We start from the raw sequence: 20,094 nt of genomic DNA, 5'->3' as shown, positions 1-20,094 counted from the left end.
ATTCATAAAAAAATGTCCCACGTTCTAAAGCCGTTTTCATCAAATGAAATTTTATGATTGATCACTCGGCAGATATATCAAATAGTTGAAGGAACGATATTTTGTGTACCAGTGTGACATGAAAAAAATATTTTTGTAAATCGAATTTATCGAAGTAGTTAAAACAAAAATCGCTCATAATTTATGAATTTGAAATTTTTATTTGACTATAATCATGGATTTCTTTGGCCTAGAGCATTCGGTGCAGTTAAAATACTAGACGAGTGACTACAAAAGCGTCTCTGGAAATACACGATTTAAAATTATTAAGCCATCTGAAAAGACCTAAAATAGAATGAAATATCTCCAATGGTGATTTTCAGCCAAATTTTACATCGAGTTATCAAATGGAATTAAAGGCCATTAGTCACGTATATTAAACATTTACAGCTAAAAATTATAAAAGCAGGGCCAGGTATTACATCAATCAGTAATTTTGAACTAGTATTGGAATCATTCTGAGGGAAGCATTGTGCAACAGTTTTTTTTATTTGAATCAATTAAATTTGTCACAGAGAATTTAAATTAATGCAAGAGTAACGTGTTTTAACGTTTAATTAGGTAAAATAGTTATTAGCGTTTCAGTTGTTTCATTGGACACATATTTTTAAAGTAAAGTGAAATTTATAGAAAATATAATCTTTTCTTGCACACGCAGAAGGGGTATGTTAGCATTAATATAACTTAAATATTGTCATGTTTATTTAAGAAATTCGTGAATACCTTTTTTGACAACTTCGACTTAATTGTTTAATAACATGAATCCGGACACAATGTTATACTTTTCAGAGAAATGCTTTCGGGTTTTCAACCATATCAATCGATTCGATGCACTTATTCCCGACATATATTTTTTCATTTCGGAGCATGTTAATTTTTATTTGATTATTTACGTCGAAAGGGTATACATACCTTTCACAGTCGGTGAGACACTTGCCTCGACTAGAATCTTTATGCAATTACGTTTAAATATTTATATTTAGAGTAATATTTTCACACGTAAGAGACCAATGATTATCTTTGAAAATAGACCATTTGAGTCTGTATGAAAGTTCCTGGTCGAACTACTTTCTCTTACTACTACAACTACTACTACTACTACTACTACTACAGAGTCGTATTGAAAAATATTTGCAAAAAAGTTGAGAAAAGCCAGGCTAACAAACTCAGTGGAGTTACCAGATCGAGTTACCACTACCGTAATTAGACAAAGGAAAAACTATATCTCAACTCTACGACTTGTATCATGATCGAACAAACCGAAAGCTAGTGCTACACTCACAGTGATGGGGATGAACAAGTCGATAGGTCAAATTTGAGACATACCTACATTCTAGTGTGGAGGGTGGCAAATAATTTTTTCGTAAAATATCTCACGCTTAAATCCATATCAATGCAGAAGGGGTTACCACATATACGCATTATGGTTAAAATTATGATTGCACCGTGATTTCTTTAAAAAAAATTTCACGGAAATTCTAAATCCCTCCTCTTTTTATTCCTTTCGGTCATTTATAGATAAGCATAAAAATTCATCTTAATTAGGTGTCATTCACCCATGCCGAATTGAAATATTAGTTTAACTATAGATACCAATGAAAAATCGGGAGTGATTGGTTTTTATCACCTTGTAAGGGTGAAAGTCCTTTAATAATGATTTGAAACTTATTTTATTTATAATATGGTGAAATGCTGTTTCTTAAAGCTAAAACGATGCATTTTTGATAGCAGATACCTCTTCGTTTACATTTTCCTTCGTGATAATCAGTATTTTTCTACGCCTATAACAACGGCACATAATAACCTCGTTTCGTATCTGGACAAAAGGAAATTAAAAAAAAAAACATTATTTAGCTACTAATTTAGTGGAGTTAAAAAGGCGCATTTTAGAGATTAATGCAACAAATTGGATGAAAAATTGCAAGGTGAAACAATACTTTTAAAGGAAAAGAAGTGGCAAAATGATCTAAATGTCCTGAAAGGAATGCATAGCCGCCAGAATGCGTTGGATAAGAGGCAAATGGAAATAAGGGCGGAGAAGAATTCAGGAGTTGGCCGCGTGAAGAACACGCGCTGTGATTGCGGAGAACGATGGGCGCGAAAGAAGAGGGTTGAAATAATGCGGAGGAGTGGAGAGGAAGCGAGAGCATTCGGCGGATGGGGAGAAGAGAACCTTATGGTGCGCGGAGTGGAATGTTTAATTAAGAATTAAACGAGGGCGAGATGAGAAATAACTCCTGGCCTTCCGACCCGGGAAACGTCCCCATGAGGCCTCACAAGTCGTGTCGCCACCAATTCTGGCCCGTCGTGGATGGTTTAAGGGCGCTGCGGGTAAGAGGAAAGGGAGGATGGAGGAGTATAACCACGTGAATAGGGGCGATCATGAGTGGAAACACGAGTTAGGAGGTATCAATGACAAAAAGGTGAATCTATGCTACAATGCAATTTTGATGTAGATTTGACGCATTACTTTGATGATGACTTCGCGGGATTTCCACCAGTTCAAACCATTATTTATCACCAAAATTTTTACGGACGACTTATCCATCGTCCCCATGGTGAGTAAATTAGTTTATACGAGTAGTTTCAGAAGTGTCGTGCAAACTGACTCGTGATAAGTTGATCTATGACACCTCGTACTAGACGGTTTGCGTCCAATTGAAAATTGGTGGCATTATGCGGCTTAGGAGAGATAACACATTCGCCTAATTTATGTATTTGTGGCACAGAATTTGTGATATATAATTATTTAAACATATAGAAATCCCAAGTAGACTTCACGGGTAAATTTAATTTTTATGTAAAGTTTGAAACATGCTCTGTACGTACACAACCGACTAGACATAGCTAAAACTGGACTTTTCCTGCTAGATTTTCTGTAAATTGTATTTGAGCATCAAAATTTCACACATCCTCTTAAGGAGATGCTAGTGTGACCAATAGATATATTTTGATACACTCACTCAGAATTTTAACCCTAAGGTTAGTTTGGATGGAACTCACCCCAGACTAAGCCATACTCGTCTGATATCACACATCATACGTACTGGGGACGCAATAGTACCTTTTGCGTGTTTACCTCGCTCTTCATGGACTTTTGTAACGTTTTTGATAGCTAGAATATATATTTCGCGAAAATCTGATATAGAGTCCGTTATAGCATACAAAACTAGACATGCCAAATTCCACTTTTTGAGGTATTTGAAAATGAACGCTGTGATGGATGCAACATCTTATTAGTTACATGGAATTGGCGCAATGGTCGACTCAAGGAGCTCAAAAAAGTATGCGGATTTAAGTAACACCCTCAATATACCTAAAATTGCCCTCGATAGATGCCACGAATGATGGTAAGACTTTATTTTTGAAAGCAAACACGAAACTTATTTGTATCGGATCACGCAGCCGCGGCCGGCCCCTAGGGCGGAACAGTTGACAGGAGGAGGAAAGACGGACGAAGAGGTTCTCATGACACGATTTCGCACTCGAGGGAACAGAGAAAAAGAACGGACGGGATGGTTCTTTCGCAGAAATTCGGGATTAAGGCAGGCGAGGTCGGCCGCGGATTTGGTCCAGGCACAGGAGACAATCTTCGGCGGGATTTCTGCTGGGAGAGGGGGAATGGGGTATCTGGGGAGAAGGGACTGACCGCGGGAGGTCATGGGGAAGGACGGGGGGGTTTGACCGCTGGCTGGAATGGCGACTATGGACGACAAAAGAGAGTGACGGGGATGGCTTCCTGGAAGGAGACTTGCGTTCCGAGAAACGTCGTGAGAGAGTGAAGATTTCCGAGGAAATAAGACGGGGGGAGTCCGCGGGATCGGTAGTTTTCGTGGAGGGAGGGATAAAGGCTGCCGAGATTGGCCCCTTGGATTATTTAGGGACGCAATAGCACTTAAGTTCCGGGAGAGCGAGGAGGGAAAGCAAGCGGCGGCGGTGGGAATGAAATGGCGTTCCACCATAAGTCTCTTTCTCGGAGAAATGCGCGAAACGGCCGAGGCAATTCCACGAGTGCCCCTCGCCCTCTCCTGAGAAATTTAAGCTGCAGAGCCCTCTCTCCATCCGGTTCTCTCTTTCTTTCGAAAAAAAAGTTGATTCCGGCGGCGTTGGAAAATTTATCACACGAGTGTTGGTATATCCACTTTCGCACACTTACGGGTCGAAAAAGAAAACTGTTGTTTGAATTTAGCAGCTGACTATATTCTCAGATGTGAGCGAGCTAATGTCACTATCGATGATCAATGAAATAAATATACATTAGCGTGCGGGCACGTACGATTTGATTCACATGTTGGGATCACATTTTCATAAAAGACCACAAATTTACAGTATGTATGTTCAAATATTGACGGGAAGCACTGGGTATCTACCGGGACTTAGCTAATGAGCAAAGAGCGTTGTTGGGCAAAAATATAGTATGACCAACGTATGAGAAGTGGTTTTGGCGCAAATATTTTAAATTTATTTTAGTTTATATCGATTCTCCTACATCGCGACTTTATTACTTCTTCTAACTTTTGAACAAATTTCACCTTTCTCAAGTGTATCAATGACTACATAATATCATAATATATTCTATATTAGAAACATAAGTGAAACATAAAAACTCAAAGATACATTAAATGGTAAAAAATGCAAAATTAAAAATCTTGGAACCATTTTCTTAATGCTAACGTGAACTTCCATCCACAGCAGTTCCACATTAGGCCATAATGAGTACTATTTGAATGTAAAGGTTGGCAGGCTAAATACGCTCACTTGAGGTTTCTTTAAAATTCCCCGATGCTTAATGAATGGAAGATCATTATGATTCTGGGTCAGGAATACCTTTCATAGGAAATGACTGGCAAAGACACCAATCAAGTGACTTCACTAATAACCTCCTCCTCCTCCGTTCTCCCATTTCCCAGCATATGCAACATCGCGTGGAAATGGGTTACGGCGTTCGCTAGAACAGCGCTGCCGCTAAAAGACAGTCGTTAGGCTTCGGGCTATTGGACAAAGCGGGAAATGAAGGAGCGATGGAGCAAATTTTCCCAAACCCAGCACGAGAGACACAGAGATCCTGACCCAAATTTTCCCGCTCCGTGTCCACGCAGTGTTTTCGAGACTGCGGTGTCGAGGAAGCGGCGAACGGGGTTAATCCCTTCCGCGCCCCGAGATGAACTGAAAATGATAAAAGGAACCAACCAACACACACACGCCTACATATCGAACGCTCATCGCGATGGGCACGTGCATTAGCGCCGCTCCGACCAAATGTAGATCCACCACACTCCTCCATTTTTCCCCATTGCCCTCGGGCTTTTATTCAGATACAAACGCGGCGGAACACCGCCGCTGGGAGGAACGCGAGGGAAAAAGGAAGGTTGGAATCGAGTCCATTGGGATGAGGAGCGTGGAGGAATTTTCAACTCCAACCCCCGGTGCCTCTCCGAGCAGTGGAAGAAGGTACCCACTAGGCTTCACTTCGCTTCCAATCCACGGAGTGAGTTAAATGTGGTGCGAAAGATGCATACGCAGAGGCAAGATCTGCGAGTCGGGAGTAGAGTAAATTGGTTTTCATAGGAATGGTAATGGATAAGGCCGGAAAATCGTATTAGAATATGGTTCACATCCTAGTTTATATCATTTCAGGCTTTACTTAGTTGTGGAGTTTAGTATTCATGGTAAAAAATAACTGTATATTACTTCATTTTACCAAATTTTTGAGCAATATCTCTACATATTTATAAGACTAAGTCTTTCTCTCTAGTTTTATCATTATTCTTATGACCCCTCTTATCAACGATTCGTTTTATTTACATTTTATTTTTATTTACCATAAAATAAGAGGTTTTTAAATCCTTAAACGAATTTATGATCATGAAACTAAATTACGTATTCTTGATCCTATGTGCAACACATCAACCTGAACACAAATATGTGAAGAAAAGGACAGATTTATGGATACTATGATTCATATGTTCAAAATTTAAAAAGAAATTTTAACTTTTAAACTTGGCTTATTTCTAAAAATGATCAAGCATGAATCCTTTCAGGTTAACGTAAAGTTATCTGTAAATTTTTTCCCTCACATAACCAAACAGTGAGTTATAAATCAGGGCCATTGGGCGATTTGTGGCGAGATTGCTTGTTATGGCAAAGGGAATTTTTCTGAGGTAACGGGATCATAAAATGAGATATTTGCGAGCAAGTGAATAGGCAGTGGAGAGGAAAGACTTGATAAGAGTGTGAAGTACTGGTAATGGGGTAGATGGAGAAAGATGTGGCAAGTGGAGGACACGGAAAAATGAAGTTACTATCATTTAAGCAAAGTGTGTTTTGCTTGAGAAAGACAAAGAAAGATTTTACAAATAGGCTTCCAGTGCTTCCAAAAACAACAATATGAAGTATAATAGTATATGCAAAAAGATACACTTTTACCAAATACAAGACGCAAATGAAATACATTTAGTATTTTAAGACAGAAAACGTCAAAGTGTCTTAGTAATTTCTTTTTGAGTTGAAAAATAACATGATTAATGAATGAAATCTACCTTTCTGGTGGTCATCACCCACGCAGACTTAATTTTTTTTATCTTTCACCGCGTATTGTTAGTCAGAAATATTCATGTAACTAAAATCTACCCGAATATTTACGATTTTTTTTCTATTAAATATCCAGGGGTACAACGGTCAAGTCCAGCTATTTTATATCCCCTTGCAAGGATGTTACATGCACTACGAATGAATGAAAGGCGATATGGCAGTAACGGATCCGGAGTGAGATCGGGAAGAAAACAGGAAGGATTTAGGCAATGGGGGGAGGGGGAGGGAAACGGCAGAGCGGTTTTGCTTGATAGGGGAACCCTCGATAGGGGTGGCGATAGGAAAAAAATGTCTGGAGTTTAGGTGACTGAGGGAGAAGGGAGCTTTTGGAGAGGGTGAAAGTGAGATTGGGTGAAGATGGGCTGGCGGGTGAAGTGGGAGTCGGTTTTTAAGGAATGAGATCGGAATGTTGTGGGGAGAGTGAAAGGGAAGGAGTTTGCCATTGGGAGCGTGTGTATGAGGAACGCGGGGGAGAGTTAGGCCCTGAATATCGGTTCGCAGATCCGGAACCGAAAAAGAAACGGAGAGTCTAGTTTCCCGTCGGCAGCGTGTCTGCGGTACCAACCGGAATGCGGACGGGAGACATGAGCGAAATGAGGTGTCTTGCCGTCTGCAGAAACCTTATAGACAAAGGTCCTTTCACGTGCCCTGCTTTCGATCAAAATATCCTTTAAGATCGTTTTACACGGGGCATGTCAATGCACTGGTTAGCAATGAAAACATTTTTTGAAAATTCGAGAATGCGAGCTCGGAATTAGGTATAGCAGGAGGTATTCTGCCATCTCGCATCCATGCAATCTAGAAATTCACCGCTTTACATGTCACAATTTTCACTGCGGCTTCGTAAATACGTCATACTGTGCAATGATGTGCCCCGTGTAAAACGCCCTTTAAAGGTGGTAGCAGTGAGAGCGGTTGCTATTACATGTAACGAATATGATCGTGTAAAAATGCAATGGAAACCGAAAAGTAATAAAATCAATAGAAAATATATATATAAATCCAGTTCAGCATAACATTTTATTCAGTATTTATAATATTAAATCAAATGATTCGAGGTACTATCAGGCCGTATCTCTTTGGTTAAACGCTAATCGTAATATGTGTTTCATCGTGGCTAATTAGTTGATTCATTTTGGAGCTAAACGCATGACAAATGGAAAACAACTGTTAAAGGCAAAAATATCGTAATCATTTGAATTTAATTATTTCATATCAGCGTGAACAAATGCATTTTCATCATATTTTACATTAAATTGAGTATTTATTGCTTTTTTTACGTTAACATCACTCATGAACAATTTTTATTCCTCAAATTCAAAGCTTTTTCAAATAGAGGATAATAGTGAATCCAGAATATTTTTTCATTGGGATTGGGCTAAATTCCTACCATTTAATAGCAAAATAATATAAATGAATGCGGGGACGCATGCATTTAACATATGTCAAAACAATACATATTTGATTAGGGTCATACAAGGATGAAATGAAAATCATAGCATCAAATTATCAAAAATCTGTGCTTAAAAAGCAAAATGAATCATTGATGTTGATGCGGTGCATACATGGGTGATTGGCAACTTGAGTGAAGATTTGTCTCCCGGGAGAAGTAATCGGATTGTGTCTGGATCACCCGCGTGGACGATACTGAATCGGATGCGACCGAGGAATGCAGAGGAGGCGTCCGGAGAAGGGAAACCAACTATTTCCTCTTTTGCCGCGGGGTGAGTTGCGAGAATATTAATGCTTTTTCTGCACACTGGAATGCGCACGGTTGAAGAGGAGTTGTTAGAAAGGAAAAATGGAGAATAGATGGTTAATAATATACATTGATAACAATGATACGAGAGAAAGAGGCATTCTTCAACAAAATAAAGGCATTTATTTTTGATTGTTCAAGAGTCCCCTTAAAATAGGTTCTTAAATTCATGCGTATTGCAGTATAAAATGTAGTGTTTTTTATTATATTGTTTCTTTGCGAAAGAACTTTCAGAAATTGAACACCCCAGTATTACCTTATGCCAGCCATGTTTTTGTGTATATGTATATGCCCAACCCATCCTTTCGAAGATGCGGAAAGAATAGCGAGAGACACTGCAGCCAAAATAATCGAATACTGACAGAAACTTCCTTGCTGTCTTACAGGGTAGCTGTTGGATATGTATGATACACAAGTTTGCTTTTTCATGAAGAGATAGATAATTTCCTGATTATGTTTTTCAAACCAAGTTTTTGTTGAAGATAATTTTACATTGAATTTCTATTCAGAAAACCAGCCCAAAAACTTTCTTTCTCTCAAATAAATATACTGATATCTTAATTTTCCATAAGTCCCAGATAAAATAGAAACTATAGGGTAAATTGGTGAGGGACGCCGCATACGGGATAGACTGCACACCTCCCTTGGCTTCGGCGTTTTTTTTACAGATTGTGGGCAGATGCGCAATGCAGGGGCACAGCAGATGCCTGGCAATAAGTGAGGATGTCCCGTTTGTCATTCATTGGTTTTACAGATTTAAACCCCAAATACTGCGATAAGTCTGGTATTTTACTTGCCAAAATGTTCCCTACTTGGCTCTAAATTCGTATCGGACGTTGAACTACTGCTATAAATCATGATTGCTTGAGATTTGCAGCAACATTAAGTTCTGCTCAGAATGATTTCAGTCTAGTTAGGCCATATTGGCCATAAAGGCCATAGAGCCACGAAGTGCGGCGTCTCACCCGTAGAGAAAGGGAGAGACGCCCCACTGAACTTCGGGTACACATGCCGCATTTCTCTCATGCGGGATATACGCCGAACGGAATGAAAAATGATTTCAAATGAAATATATCACGTTTTAGCAACGTTATAACTGTTTTTGCGTGCATAGTAAAACTAAAAATTGTTTTCAGTTATGTAGTATTTAATTATTTGTACGCATATTCTAAAAATTACTATGCTAAATTTGTAGTGAACAGCGAGTTATGACTTAAGCAAGGTATATACTAAATTAATTGCCTTAATTTATTTTTCAAATTGTATTTTTTAATAAAAATTGGATAAATATAGCCCATGTTAGCTACATTTCTTTGTTTTTACATGCGTATGTTTATAATATAATGACATAGCACTGGTTTTACACCCTGCATTTCAGTTGCATTAAAATCGCCGACGTGCGGTATTAATTAGAAAAATAGCAATAGTGTATCAAAAGTATTTACATATTCTATTTCCCTCAAAACCTTTATAATGCGACAATTTTTAAAAATGGAGCTGCAGAATACAGAAATCAGTTTTAGTCGGTTTTAATTACATGCTGCGTATTACCCTTATATGTGCGGCTTGTCACTCGCACCATACAAGATAGACGCCGCTAGGTAAGGTTTTACAAATGTATGTCTTACAGCTGAGAGAAGAATGATATATTTATACGTTTTTGTGTGTACATCAGAAACAAGACTAGTCGCCATATTTACTACTTAGGTAATCGAAAAAGCAAAATTGAACGCATTATAGTCATTTTGCAAAATGTGCGACATATCTACCTGATTTACCCTACACGATAAAAAATAACAAGCCTTACAATTAAAGTTTACAGTTCCTAACAATTTCTTTTAACAGCTACATATATTGTAGGAAAAACTAAAGTTATGTCATAAATATTTACACCATCTCAATTATAATAATAACTTATAATAGTACATCAATAATTAGCATGGAACGTGAAACAAGGAATAAAGAGACTCGACAAAACTCGTATTAAAAACAATATTAGGACTGTTTAACCATCACCTCTCAACTCGACTTATTTCCACTCAGTAATTCCCATGGACACTGAATCAATCATGGAAAATTAGCAAAGGGGAAAGATTTAATTTAATATTTGAGAAGGGATTTTGAAACATCTACGAGCATCCAAGCTTCCAATTGCTTAATTTTTCCCCCACTCCATTTACGCACAGAAATGGGACTTGGGGATTCGTTGGGAGAAACATTGGGCGGGGCGGCAGAGGGATGGTGAGGGTGAGATAAAGGTATGGGGAGGAAATTGGAGGGAGGGGGAAGGAAGTGGCGTCAAATAAAGGCGATGAGCATTACGGGTGAAAAGATTCGTGGAGGTAGATTTGGCTCCGAGCTCAGGGGAGTAGACATTGGGAGCTTCAGCATGAGGGTATGGATACCTTGGGGTTATATAAATTGTATTCGAGATCACATAAAGAGTGAGGGGATCTTCCATGAAGGGAAAGGATGAAATGATAAAAGGGGAAATGAAGAGTGGGTGAACGATAAGTAAAAAATTATTTTAATATTTAAATACGTGCCTTAGCCTCATTTTTATCGTTGCATCCCCTTGTTGAACGGAGCGGGAGGATGGTGTGGGGAACGTAATCAAAAGAACATCAGAATGGCACCTGACCTGAAAACATTCAGAGGTGATAAATCGGTGCCACTTGAATGATTAAGCGGAGTGGGGTAGGAAAATATCAAAACATTACTCCCTTTAAAAAGGTCGGAATGATTTCATCTAATGTCGTAAAAAAATAGCATGTTTTCTTGCGGAGGGAGATTTTTTCGAGAAACCTCACATTTATTTTTGGTCATCAAGTATGATTTCCATTACGGATATGATAATCATCCTCCATTTTAATTGGGTCGGCAGAAATGTCGTAAGATATCGGCAAGTACCTACTTTTTAAATCCAAATTAATGGCTCGCAAACTGATAGATTCCCCTCATTATGCTTTTCAACACGGAGCTATCTTAAATTCATAAGATATTCTTTTCAAACAATAATCAACCGGAAATTTTATGCCACTCTTATATCGGGAACTGAACTAAAAAGAATCTGTTACAAAAATAATAATTAATACCCTAGGCTTTTTTTATAAAAGAAAATGTGAATTCTATAAAGATTCTCCAAAATAGGTGACCTCATAATTAATATTTTATTGCTTGTGGATTACAAAAGCAAGCGACTAAGATTTTATGCCACTTTTATATCGGGAACTATTACTGAACTAAAAAGATTCTGATGCAATAATAATAATTAATCCACTATGCTTATTTATAAAATAAGAATTCTATAAAGATTCTCCAAAATAGGTGACTTCATTATTAATATTTTATTGCTTATGGATAAAAAAAGCAAGAAGCTAAGACTATCTTGATATCTTTGACCAATATAACTTTGAGAAAGATAGCTTGAAAACGATACTGCGCATAACCGTGGCCTGTTTTGGACTTCGTCATAAAAGTATTAAATTTATAATAAGCATAAATCATTTTGGCTAATACGTGTCTCTTCTTATTCGTGGTGAGCAAACTACTCCAGTTCAGGTGAGAAATATTTTGTATCTTACACGGCGTATTTTAACAATACCAAATGAGTCAATTTTTGAAGAAAAACTATTAACTGATTGTAAATTATTAATTCGATATTAAAGCAAAAAATAAATGTGTAGCATTTGTTCCAGTGGTTAAAAAATTGCTTTCATAAGAAAAGAAAGCTAAATTACGCGGCCTTAGATCACCTATTGCACTCAAGGAAGTAAAGAATTACACACGTTTACATTTAAAGTTATATTCGCCCTCATTTAATATTATATTTGTACTCAACACAGATTTGATGATTATCAAACCAAAAGTTTGTCACGGCAAAGCAGTTTCTAGTGTACTCAACTAATTGAAAAAAAATATAACAAAAATTAACGACGCTAAAATTACTTAAGTCGAGGAAAAAAAAGTAAGAATATTTTAGGTGCTAAAAATCAACACAATTTCCCATCATGACGCAGGAAATTAGCTAATTACTTTCCCACATTTATTTATGGCGCATTTTCCTACGCCTCGATTGTTTGCTTTGGGATGCCTCAGCGCTGGAAAAACGGGCTCTCTCAAAGACCGTGTTCAAATCAAAGGTTGGCCAAATTCAGTGTTTTTCGGCTGGAAAACATACTTTGGACGGGAAAGGCGAAACTTTGGCAGGAGTTCAAAGGGATATGAAAGGTGTTTTTGGAAACGAGAGCGAGTAATCCCCGTAAGCGAAACACTTACTTACTTTAGGAATCACATTCCTTCGAATACGAGTCGGAGGTCATCCACGTGGAAGATAAAGGGAAAGAAGATTTAATTCCCTCAAGGAATCGGAAAATGCGCCGCACAGAACTTAAAAAATGTAAATGTCTAAGATGATAATGTATTCCAAAATTCCTATTTCGTCTTCTATATTCAATTCTGTCCTCTTCAGTCTCACTCCATGGAGCCCTATTAGCCATACCCTTGTGAATTCTTATGCCTTGCCTTCTCCCGTGTACTCCTTAACTTCAATTATCGAGTTCTAAGGAGCATGAGTATCCTGCTCTTATTCACTAAGGCACTCACCCCAACTCCCATTAATGAGCTTATCTCGCTTCTCTTTTTAAATGGTCCCGATTCACTTTTTTCACGATCTCTAGAAATTATTTAACACGGCTTTTTTTCCTTTATTTATTGAAGTATTATTTTGGTAAAAACTGCTGTTATATAGTCAATGATTGCATGAAACTTGTATCCCTCAGTCTATATGATGCTATATTTTCGTATTAGAAACAATAATTATGATATTTTTTCAAGGTAGGAAATGGAATATTATAATCGAGAAGAATTTCTAGTATCATAAAATCATAATCATAATAACATATTAATGGATAAATTAAATAAATTGGAGAATTATCAACTTTCATTTCCAATCAAAATGATATAAATATCATTGCAATATTTACAGGACTGGCACCAAAATAACAATTTTTTAAAAATATTTGTAAACCAGAATACCCTCTTCATAATGCTTTTCATTAGCTTTACTGCGTCTGACCTAGGTTCACTTATAATCAAAGCATTTAATCTTTACTGTCACAATTTGAGAGAAACACTATTTCAATGACGCGCACGGTAACAGGGAGTTTACTTTGACTTCATCACTTTGACATCGACACAATCATTTTATTTTATTTTCCTGATATAATGTACCACATGAATACCACTGATGCATCCCAAAGTGACCGCAGGACCAAACATTTTCCCGGCATGCACAGGAGAAAACATTTTTCGGTTCGCACACGAAGCTTCAAAGCGGACGCTTTTTGAAGACAGGAACCGCATCCCGGCATCGGTCGGGGAGGATCGCAGTGCACCAAGTGAGATGTTCGATGTCATTCACGGAGATAGCGTCAATTCACCACCACTCCGTGGGACATCCAGGCCACCGAAAGAAATAATGCTAAAAATAAAACAAAAACCCGTTCCTATTGCATGTCCCTTCCCGCCAAAAGTTTGGCTTATGCGAGCTCTTTTATTATCAGCCTTTTTTCCTGACCCGCCGCGTGTGTTTTTTTTTCATGCCCCACTCTTTTAAAAAGCAGCTCGAGAGAGAGAGAGCATCCAGAGAGAAGCGGGTCAATCCGCTATCGCGTCGAATTCGATGGAGCCATCTCGGCTGGAGAGGGTATGTACCTTTCGAGCCTTGCTTTTTGCCAATACGTTCTTGCGGAGGGGCGAGCGACGTCGTTGGCAGGCATTGTGAGGACGAGCGCTCGCCAATGGTCGTTGGAGCCCGCGACGAGGACTCTGTGAAAAACGAGAGGGCACACAAGGATCCCAAATTACCGGTCTCAATGGCCGCGGATATGTGCGGCGTCGGTGATGACTGTGAGGGAACCAGCGCAGCCTCCGATGCGACGCATCACGGCCCTCATTCAGCCAACGACTCCCATTACACAGACGTACTCTGAAAATATGTTCGCTCGCATTTTTTTCAAGCACAGAAATAGCTGGAAATGCATAAGCGATAAAAAGGATTTTTTTTCGGCTGCGTCGATTTCCCAACAAATGTCATTTACTACATTGATGAAGGCAGGAGAATAGGGAGGTTTGAAAAATCCATTGGAATACGTCCGGAATGGTGAAAGATCGTAACCCAATTAAAATGCGTTCTTGATTCTCAGATTATTGCTGATTCCGTTAGTCCTCAGTTTTTGTTTCGTTTATCTTCCGTATTAATTGCTTAAAAATGTCTGGAAAATGGAGCTAGCTCGAGTGCTACGCTTTATAGCTCTCATTCAGCCTTTGACGCCCATTGCAGCGACAAACTTAAGCAAATATGCTCAGACACATTTTCTTTAGCTCAGAAGCAACAGGAAAAGTATTAGCAAAAGAAAAGATAAATCGCTGCGTCAGGAATTCATAAAATGCCATTTTAGGCATTGACGTGGGTAGAGAAGCTTGTTAGATAAAAGGTCGGGAAAAGGTAGGTTAGAAAACTCATATTTACCAAGATCAGAGAAATACCATATCAGTAATAACGATTGTTCAAATCTAACAAAACTTTGTCGTACTAAATGTCTACTATGATGAATTTATCGAGTTTTTTAAACAGTGATCCATCCTCCGTAATTTATCTACAACATTCATAGTCTGGCTCAATTTATTGAAGATAACGAGAAGAAAAGTCAAAATTTTTTAGCATAAAAATAATAACCTATGCAAAAATTTGCAGATTTGATATGCCCATTGAATGAAAACACAATTGACTCATCCCGATTTCAAGTACGAAATGATTGCAAGTCCTTAGTTTGGGCCATCATTAGTAAACCCCACTCCAGTTTAACATGCTAAGGATTTTATAAGGATTTCTGATGGAATATAGCATAACTCATAAACTGCAAATTTGAATATTGTGATTTCCTATTGATGGAGCGATGAGATGGAGGTGGAGGTGTTTGAGTCTTGGATATCAAGTTGATCCTTATGATTGTGGAACGCTTAAAGGACACCGCGATCGGAGTGAATCAAATTAGAAGTTTTAATATTCTGCACAGAATAATCTAGGGATGGTGTCATGGCATCTATGGTGTAGCCAGGATTTTGAAATGGGGGTTGGGTTACCGGATATATCATGGCCCTTCCGGGTGTATGGAAAACACACCAGGGCAGAAAGGAGACCGGGAAAACTTAGGGATTTTGATGTGGAAAACACGTTTTTTAAAAGAAATACGAGACAAAAACAGTAATTTTCTACGAGTATTTATTGAAATAAAGTATATAATATACATGAAATAAAATAATAAAACCTCAAAAGGGATTGTAACCTGGAAAACGTTTGGCTGATGATGGAAATGTTCCAAGTTCTCAAAGTTCAAGTGAAGCCTTCGGACACCCCCAAATTAAATCCTCGAAGTGTGAGGTGCCCTAGGGAAAGGTACTAGCCACCCTAACCTGAATATGTCACATTCTTACGCCAGTAGCTTAGTTCGCGGTGAGCTCTACCCTCACCTATCCAAACCAACCTTCGGTTTGGATCAGAAAGTGAGAGATCAGAGAGTAGTTAAATAATTTTCAAATTCACATTCACATCGACGTCGCGTAATTCAAACAATTTGAACACTTGGAATCTAATACACTACACTAATATTCATGGAAAATGGAAATCCATGGGTCGGGAAATGATGGTGACATTATCAGCCCTCTTAATCCCAACTTGAATCCGAGGTGGGGACGAAGAGGATAGGGCTTAGCGGGAGGAAAAGTGAGAAATATCAGACCAAGTTTTGGAGGAGGGAAAGGAGAGAACGACCCCCGTGTGAATGGGAGAATGGGGTGACGGAAGACACGAAGAGGCCCTTAAAGGGGGCGGACAGGGGTCAACACTCGGCGGGAGATTCTCCCGCGGGAGGACGTTGGCATAGCGGCGATCCCCTGCGGTGGTCGCACTCCAGCCGCTAATCTCGCGGAATGGCTTGGAAAAGACGATTAAGGGCCCAAAGGGTGGGGTGGGGGGAAACACGGTGAGGAGAAGGTTTTAACGTGAGAAGGAAAGGACGCGAAGTCAGTTTAGCCGCTGCATGAGGAAGAGGTGGGGAGGACGGAGGGATAATAGGAGTGGGTTTAAAAGATATAGACTCTCGAGGGTCAGGGAGATAAAGAGAAGGAAATGGAAGTAGAGGGGGAGAGGAAAGATGGAGTTTATGCACGATGGAGCGGTTTAATGCCTGAGAAACATGGGCGACCACGCAGGAGTACCTTCTCGTTGAGGGTGAAGGGCAGGAAATTAAGGCTATAACGTGTATATAAATATGATTTGCTTGGGATAAAATTAATGGAGCACTTAATGTGTAATGGTATTTGAGTTACACAATTAGTTTCGCCCATATTGAAGTTGGTGTTTATGGGGTGAACTGTTTTAATTAATGCCTCTTTATTCACATAAAAATGTGCCATATCTATGTTACCTTTCCAATCTTTGCATAGAGGTATCTTTTTCACGAGTTGCCATGCCCCATGAAATGAATAATATAGGGTTGATAACAAGCTGTGCAAGTTTTTCTCCAATTTGATTCACTAATGGCCACTGTGAGCAACAAGATGTGGAAGGTGACACAAGGGCGGTATCAATGACAATTCCAATTTCTCAAGAAAGATGACGTCATGGCAGGGAGGAAAACATATTTGCACATATGGTGAGCTCCACGGTGACTAGAATACCCTTTTTCAAACACTTTAGCTTGCTATTAACGGCGAAAGTGGTGGAAATATTGTTTATTACTGTATCTAATTACAAAATATTAACAATTATTTTAAATCTAATACCATAGAAAAGGTTATATCAATAGTTACTGTTTCGTATCGGTATTTATTTTTCATCCAATTTTATATGTACTTTATATTTGAAAACTTCGCATTACTTCCGCCCAAATCTTTTTTAAATTGCTCAGTGAAGAAATTCTTAACGCTTCAGTGAGCTAAATCGATTTGGATTCTCCTTGATACGTAATCTTATCACTGCGTATACACCTACGTGTAAGTACCTTCATGATGGAAACGTGTATACGTGGACTTCATTTTGCAGTTTCATATCATTTGCGGTGTTTTAAATAAAAACTTGCCTTAGTTCTCTTTTTTCTGGCCAAGTTTTCGATGGAAAAAGTTTCTGGAAATAAAATAGCCTTTTTAGGGTATGGCAACGCATTTATGGTCCACAATAAATGCGTATATGCACGCTGTTTATGGTTCCCGAGCTTTCCTTCTTTGAGTCTGCAGTAGCCTATTTTATATGAAAGTCTCCTTTTAAAAGCATCTCTCTCCATGCGTATCTATGAAAATTTGAAAAACATATTTAATTGGGGAAAGAAGAGAAAGGTAGTAAATGCTGCACAGAGGATTTGGGTGGATGAAGAGAGGGTGAGATAGGCATGGGACAGAACAAGGCACTAGGCTTTACTTTAAATTAATTTCCCTCCCACCCTCTACATCCCTTGCCCCACCCCCACTCTCTTAACTTCTCCAGCAGTCCGTCTCCAGGGGTTTCCACCAACAGCCCCCCTTCTCTCTGCTACACCACCTTCCCTAGCCCCCTCTGAGGAAAAAATAAGAAAATCCTTAAAAATTCCCCGACCACTTCATCCAGTTGCCCCCGGCCCCTCACCATTCCTAGTACTGTTCAGTTTCCTCACCCACCCCGGGGTCGCCTTCACTGCGATTCCCACACTCATTCCGCCACAGCCCGCCCCTATTTTCTTCTTTTAACCCGTCCGAATTCTTTTCTCCCCCCTCTCCCCCACCCGTTGGGATTCCTCTTGAGCCTTTCCTTCTTTTTTTCTCTCTCCTCGTTCGTTCCCTCTTTCCATTGCCATTCTTCCTCTCCCCAATGCTTCCTTCTCTCCTTCTGACCCTTTACCCTTCCCGCCTCTTTTCCCCTGGATCCCTTCAGATTGATTCTCGAAGAAATCGCTTCCCCCCCACGCAGTATTATTTCCAATTCGTATCCAGGTCCGCTAAGAAGGAGGATTTTCAATAATTTCCGGACAGAGAGTTATTCTCTCAATTTTAAGCCATTTCAATTATATGTCTTATCAACTAATATACCAACTTCTTCTAGAATACCGGTTTCTCAACGTGAACTCTCAGCATCTTAAGTTTGTTCCTTCGTTTTATAACAAATATGACCCCAAAATACATAGGCACATTTGTGCGTGCCCCCTACCCCCCGACGCTAAAAAAATACAAGAGATATTTAATATAAATAATAATAAATTTTATATTTTAATGTAACCGTTATAAATACGTACATATTAATGAATTTTAAATTGAGAATACATTTCATAGAGTATTTGTTGCATGTAGTTTTTGATCCCAAATATGAGAATATCGTTTGCCGGTCAGACCCTGGTGTCCCCCACCCCCCAGAAAAAAATCTGGATCCGCCCTTCTCAATATATTCTGGGTAATGGTCCAGCTGACATTGAGTAAATATACTTCCTCTTCAGCAGTTTTGACTGCGCATTAATGCGCACTAAGGTGGCAAGGTGCACAAAAAGTTTAAGGGACCTGTAGTACCTTTCCAGTGTAAGTGAATCACCATCTTATGTTTCAGTGTTACCTAAGACGAAATGCCTGCACTCTTGATTATCAGGTAATCCGCGGCGTCGGTCCATGACAAGGATATCGCGACGTCGGCCACCCCAAGCACCCAAAGAATTGCGTTAAGCGAATTTGGGTATCGAAAGAACATTTGAATCCAAATACGTTTAATTCGAACTCCAACAAAAAATGTATTTTGGCGAATATCGCGGAGTGTATAAGTTATATGGATAGAGCTAACGCTAACAAAATACTGTTTTTGAAAATGCTAAAGTATATACTTATTGTAAATAATTAATATTTTGCATGCATATGCCATTAATGATCCATATCATGCAAATTTTACCGAATGATTGATTGATAATGATATTTCCAGCACCAAGAGAAAAAGTATCAAGAGAAAAATCAAAGTTGGACACCAATCTAAAATTATAACCGTGATATGTAATGAAAAAATGCAAAAAAAACGCTCACATTAGAAATCATGAAGTGTGTAGTACGATAAATATGGCCACACTATAATGCTGCAGTTAGAATAATATTAGTTTTCAAAACGTCAACTTAACTACCTCGATCTCCAGAAAAATGAATTTTTCTGAGCGAAATTCTATTTTTTATTCCTCGAATCATTGAAAGCACTCACATGCCCTCAGGTGGATTTATTAAAGAACCGACCAAATGAAAATTTTGCTATCTAATATTTATTATTTTCTTTATTTCTACAAGTATTTGCAAAATCTCATCAATGAAATTTAATTAAGCAAAAAATTTGTGAGGAATGTGCGTGGCTAAGAAAATATTTTTATATCTTTTATTTTTGCGCGTCTAATTTTTATGAATAATCCAAAATTTGCAGTAAATAAATACATAGAAAATTGTTTAACGCTTTTCGATGTAATTTTTATTATTATAAATATTGAGAATAAAATTGGGATTAAGATCAATAAAATCAATATGACAAATAAAACAAATGAAAATTTGTTCCAACCATTATACCTAAATGTAGAAATGCATTTGAAGAAAATGAGCGCGTTCAAGTTATTAGGTCCATCATAAGATTGTGATTTTACAAAATTCTTTGTTCCCAA

Source organism: Ischnura elegans, chromosome 1 (assembly GCF_921293095.1).
Source record: "Ischnura elegans chromosome 1, ioIscEleg1.1, whole genome shotgun sequence".
In the NCBI taxonomy this organism is placed as follows: Eukaryota; Metazoa; Arthropoda; class Insecta; order Odonata; family Coenagrionidae; genus Ischnura; species Ischnura elegans.
This window is presented reverse-complemented; position numbering follows the sequence as displayed.